The sequence below is a fragment of the Gymnoscopelus braueri genome, assembly GCF_963280865.1.
Source record: "Gymnoscopelus braueri genome assembly, chromosome: 18".
NCBI classification, from domain to species: domain Eukaryota; kingdom Metazoa; phylum Chordata; class Actinopteri; order Myctophiformes; family Myctophidae; genus Gymnoscopelus; species Gymnoscopelus braueri.
In genome coordinates this window covers 27,345,258-27,351,724 of record NC_137618.1, presented here as the reverse complement: position 1 = coordinate 27,351,724, position 6,467 = coordinate 27,345,258, and positions in this window count along the sequence as shown.

Sequence of the window (6,467 nt, the reverse complement as noted above, 5' to 3'; positions counted from 1 at the left end):
TAATTGGGACAATTGCTTGACCCATCCAAGGGATTATCAGTTGAAACAAAACACAAAAAGTGTATTACCCAATCAGCAACTCATAATACAACCTGAATATAAATATACATACTGTACATTCATACTAGCCTTGGATCAAGACTGTCATAGTAATACTAATACATTTTATTTGTATTGCACTTTACATTTGAAACAAACCTCAAAGTGCTACAGTACATAATAAAACAAGATAAAGATAACCATTTGCAAGAAATCAAAAAGTATAAAACCGGTTAAAAACAAGTTTAAAAACACGTTTAAAAAGGAGAGGCAGGGTTATTAAACCGGCTTAAAAAGCTAACCAAATGCTTTGTTAAAATGGTAGGTTTTTAGTGCTCTCTTAAAAGTGTTCACAGATTGAGGAGCTCTGAGATGGTCTGGGAGTGAGTTCCACAGCCGGGGGGCAGCTGCACAGAATGCTCGATCTCCCATAGTGCGGAGGTTGGTGTGCCGTTATAGTATACGACAACGACAGTATACGACAACGACAGTCTTGAATAAGGCTAACATTCATACAGTGATACAGACCTGTCACCTGTGTGGTATATTGAAATAGCATAGTTCTAGAGATACCTGAGATGAACACACATAAGTACCTATATTGTAATGCACTCACATTACAATATAACTATGCATACTACTATTGAAGGCCTGATAGACATAGTCCATTGATTACTCTGGTCACCCTTACTAGTTGGCCTAGTAAGGCATTCCCGATTAGTTACAGAAACCCTAAACCCTTTCATAGGAGATAAGGGCCCATTCTTTTAGGAGGTCCAGATGTCCAGTCTCCAGGGGTCATCTGACCTTAGTTGACCAGTATATTGTTTTAACCAACTCACACAATGGACTTGCACACACACCGTCCATAAATGTGTATATATGATACCACACCTGCATATAATTAGAATATAAAACATGAAAGTGAAAGTTAATCTATTGTAAATCACCCTTCTCCTCCTATCCTATGCTTTGAAAGATATTCAGGAATTACAGAAATGTGATCAAATAGAAATACATTTAAAGTTCTTAAACATACAAACTATGATATTATGAATTGAAAGAAAACATTTAGCTACATGGAATGCCAACACCATGGAAGCCAAATTAATATGTATTTGGCATGGAGCCCCATCTCAAAAGGTTATTGTAACATGCTTTATTATAAAAAGGCTTGTCAATACACTGTTATGGTCGTGGTGAATTACAACGCTTGGCAAACCGATTATACATAAATTATGTTGTATAATAAATAAATAACAAATATCATATTTCTACAAGGTTTTTCGGATATAAGAGTAACTATATTCACACAGGGTTGAAAGTGTCTTGAAGTTCTTGCCGGAACTACATAGGGCCAACCTTCATCTGCTCATATTTCATTCCTCACGCATCCCTGAACACATGCATTCAATTTCATGCATTCGGTTACTTTTCTTTTAAATTACAAATTAAACAAATCAAAGGCCTACCACAGATGTGTTAATCTTAACGCAAAACTTCAATATCAAATTCAACAAATACTTTTGTTTTAAGTTAAATTAGACATAAGGTACTATAATATAACTCACAACAAAACGAACTATCCTAATAATGTGTCAGCCTAGCCCTAGGCCAACCACAAAAATGGATGTTGGTGGAATTTAATTGGTCTCCGCCCTCTCTGGTGCTCCTGATGTCAAGATTGTGTGGTTTAGATAATCGAGGGGAAATAATCGAGCTTACAGGAATAATAAATCAAACACCAATCAAATGCACTAGAGGTGCTCCGATCATGATCGGCCGATACCGATCACCGATACGATCATGTAGGAGGGTATTTTTATTTATCTTATTTATTTATTGATTATTTATGTAGAAAATATTTTTGCTATTTATTGTGTAGCAATAAAAGACAATATGTCTCAAAACACTGGCTTACAGTTGAGTTATTATGCTAAAGAAATATGAATTCAAGAAATTAAGACAAATACTGATAATGCCTCTGAACATTGCCTTGCAGTAAATGCAATAATATAGGCTTGTCATTCAGGATGGAAAATAAAGTTGTCCTTTTGGGGAGAAGTGGAACTTAGAAGTCAATTTAAGCTTGAGGGAGAGGGTCTACCCTCTACAGGGAATTACATTCAGTTGGATATTATATACACAGAGGTTTAGGCTGCTACGCGGCCCTCACATCTAGTAGCCTGCATGGCCCTCACATCTAGTAGCCTACAATATAGGCTATATACTATTCTCATGGGGCCAGGATTTAAATGCGCTGGCTGTCTGTCCTACCTGGCCCCAGACCATGTCTGTCCCTCATCCATCCTTCTGACTGAGATATCTCCAGAGGAGGTGCCTACTCTACATCATCACCTGTGGTTTGTGTTGACCTTTATAGCCTATTAGGATAAAATAATTTGAATTTCTAAATGATAAAATAATCACAATGTAAATGTAATGTATATGGTGCATAAGGGTGTATGTCTGTGATTAATGTTGCCCACATGGCATATAGCCTACTCACTTTTAATGTGCGCATCGATCAGATATTAATGTTGCCATATACATTTCTCAATAGGCTACTCATTAATTGATTCTGAATATTTACAACAGTTTCAAAAGAAACTAATTCGCCGAAAATACTAGCTGTGTGTTCCTGTGACTCGATCTCTGCCTAGCCCTGACACACACGCACGATCACACACACGCGCGAGAAGTGTGTGTGATCACAAACACACACACACACGCGCGCTGAAGTAACCCACAATCACATGCGTGCAATCACACACACGTGCGATCACACACACACACACACAAAAGAAACTCATTCGCCGAAAATACCAGCTGTGTGTTCCTGTGACTCGACCTCTGCCTAGCCCTGACACACGCACTTGCGATCACACAATACAGTCCGAAGCGACACACACACTCACGATCTATACGATCTCTCTGAATAGGCAGATCGCATGCCGTAATCATGTAGTGCGTCCAGCATGTCTCTGCTTGCACGCATGCGCTGTGCGCATAACAGCCCTTCCGGTTTAAGATGTTGCATGTAGAAATATTGCGTAAGCATGTGTTCCATAAAAAATCCAAGTGTACAGAAAGTATGAAATTTGCATGCATGACATGTAGTGTGTTGGATTGCCCATCGCATGCGTTTTTATATGTGCATACCGTGGAGGAAAATGCACGACTGGTGTGGTAGAAGAAAAACTAGTACTGAAGTAATATACTGTAAGGAAAGAGAAAAAAGAACACACAAAACAAAACAAAACAAACAAATAACCCTTCAAGTCAGCATGGTAGCGCAGTGGTTAACACTGTTGCCTCACAGCAAGGTCCCGGGGTTGAACCCTGGCAGGGGTTCCGTCCCTGTGTGCCGTTTACATGTTTCCCCGTGTTTGTGTTGGGTTTCCTCCCACACCATAAGACATGTTAGATACTCCTTACAACTGGAGTTGGTAGCTGAGCGGGCGCTGTATGGTGGCAGCTCACTGTGAGTTAAATGCAAAGGACGAATTTCCCCAAAGGGACAATAAAGTAAAATCTAACCTAATTTAATCTAATCTAATGTGCCAGGCTCTGAGCAGTGTGTTTGGGGGTGGGGTCTGCTCTCTCTCTCTGTCAAGGGTCCACACAATGTCTGGAGCCAAAGCTAGGATTCTATGGATGGGTTGGTGAGCCACAAGGAACTCCCTTGCTGGGCCTGGCTTACGTATATATCTCTATATGTCCATGTTGAGATGCCAGTTACCATAGAACTTTACAGGGATCTTACCTGAGGTTCTGCTGCTTGTATAGATTCAGAGTTGTCAAATACCACAAAGCCAACGTTAAGGGAGCTTCCCAGACCTCTTTATAATGAGCCTCAAATCGTGACCAAAATGCTCAAAGAACTCTGAGCTCAGCCGTGTCCACGTTGTGAGGGTTTCACACAAACAGTTGGGCAGTGGGATTCCTGACCTGTGCCCCCCCCCCCCTGTTTCCCTTCTGACAATAGCCTGGGCCGTCTATGTACAGGTGGAGGGCCTCCAAGTCTCTGATCTGTCTGTATTGAGGACAGGGGTGGACCTCATCTCTTTGGGTTCCTAAGCTATGTCTCTGTCTTGTTGGGAATCCAGTAGTTGGGCAGTGGGTGTCCTGATCTGTGCCTCCCCCTGCTTCTCTGCCTCCTTCGTAACGTTTTTCTCCCTCTCCACCACCTTCGACTTCCTCTTCTCCACCTCCATTATCATGGCCTTAGCTGTCTTCTCTCTCTCCATAAGCTTTATTATCATTTGCTTCAACGCCATCTCCTGCTCATTCAGTTTGTTTGCCCAAGTCTTTAGTCTCTTCTCCTCCTCTTTCAGTAGTTTCTCCTCCTCCTCCACCTTATTCTCCAGCTCCCGTGCCTCCTTGACTATCGTGAAGTAATCGCTGTCCCGTGCCTCCTTGACTATCGTGAAGTAATCGCTGTACATTTCCATTGCTTTATCGATTATTGATATCTTCGCTGGGTATTCTTACGTCGTTGTTCCCTGTTGTTTGCATTGCATGCATGAGGTCGGAGGGTTGCTATATACAGATCATTTGTGACGTGTTGTGACATCACCAGCTGTACTACATGGCAGTGTACTTAGTGCAGTACCCGATATCAGAGTACTTGGAGGCTAGCCAGTCAAACTTGTAGCACTTCCTGTTATCAGAGTATTGTGACATCATTCATCTGGGCCCAAGAGTTCAAATATAATTTATTTGAGTGGATCAGATTCGGATTTTGGGTAGTTCAAAGCCAAAAAACAAACAAACAAAAAAACAGGAGATCACTTTATCTGATATATGATCGTAATTATGTCAGCAAACATTATATCAATAAGAAATATACATTTCATTAATCAAATATCGTTAACACCCAAAATCCAAATCTGATCCACTCAAATAGGGATTTGAACCCTTGGGCCCTGGGGATCTCGGCAAGTGTTTCAACCAATCCGCAAAGCCGATTGAGAGACCGACGTTGAAATAGGCCTGACATTTGTAATAGGCCTAAAGCCTGTAACATACAGGTAAGTAAACGAGTAACGCCTGGGCCTGGGCCCTGGTGAATATACTCAAATGTGTGATCTTATGCACCAGTGGAACTATGCACCAGTGGAACTCAAAACTATAGCCAGCTAGATAGAGCAGAAGAGAGCACAAATCAAAGACAACTTAATTCTGTTGTTGCCTGACTGCTATAGAAACCCTTGCTGCACAGGTCATGCTGCATAGTCGAGATTTTCAGGTGACACATTCCAGAACACAATGACTGACGTGTGAAATCATTGATCTTGCGTAGCTTGAAGCATTTGCTCAGTTAACAGGGGTCTCCAACTCTTTAGTAAACAGGTTGATATTCCAATTTCATTCAGCCAGGAGAGAGAATTCAGGATACATTACAGCAGGGGTCTTCAAATAGCCGATCTACAAGCTCGAGGCGTTGTGAGCTTGTACTGTAGATCGGATTTTCAGCTAATGTTTCCCTCAGAATAGGGATGCAAAGGTTCAAGTGGTTAATGTACAAAAAAAAGTTCCTATCACACAAAGATTTGGTGGCCCCCCTGTAGAAACTCTAAGGACCCCCCTAGGTGTAACAAAAACTAAAATTGAAGCTGATGAATGGGTTACCCACCTGCTTGGGTTTAAAATCCACTTAGCAGACCTTGTATTGAACTGTACTTTCCTGTGCTTTTTTTTTGCAAACTGCTAATAAAGCATTCAATCAATGTATTTTCTGTTTACCAAAGAGCTGGAGTGACAGGTAGACCCCCTCCCTGTTACTGAACAAAACACTTTTTGTTTTAACCAAAGAATATTACATGAAAATACCTATACCTATACCTATAATTGTTTATAACCACATGATGTGATAACTTTTTTCTTAAAGGGGGTGTTAGTGATTTTCTCTATTAAAATGTGTTATTGATAGAAATCAGAATAAAGAGCTGGAGAGGGGTCTCCCCGTCTCTCCAGCTCTTTAGTAAGCCAAAAAAAATGTTTTCAGTTCAGATACTAATTTCATAAGGAAAGAGAAGAACTATAGTAGGCTATAGCCTAAGATAAACATGTGCAGTTGGAAGTGATTAAACAAAAACAAAAGCAAAAGCAAAACAAAAAAAGAGCAGTCAAAGTTGATTGGTTGAAATTGGTGACCTAATATTTTTTCTGTTTAGAGAGCTGTAGAGATGGGGAGACCCCTGTTACTGAACAAACACTCCTCACTTAATGTGGCCTGTGTTCAGTATGCAAATACTGATACTGATATATATATATACACACGTATATTAATATGCAAATACTAATACGTTATTGATTGATGTCTTCTGTTCCAATTCCAAACATGCAAGTTTACATGACCCGTTTTAATTATACAGTCCATTATATTACATTTTATGTCCAATGTATTTGTTTTTAAGTTAATA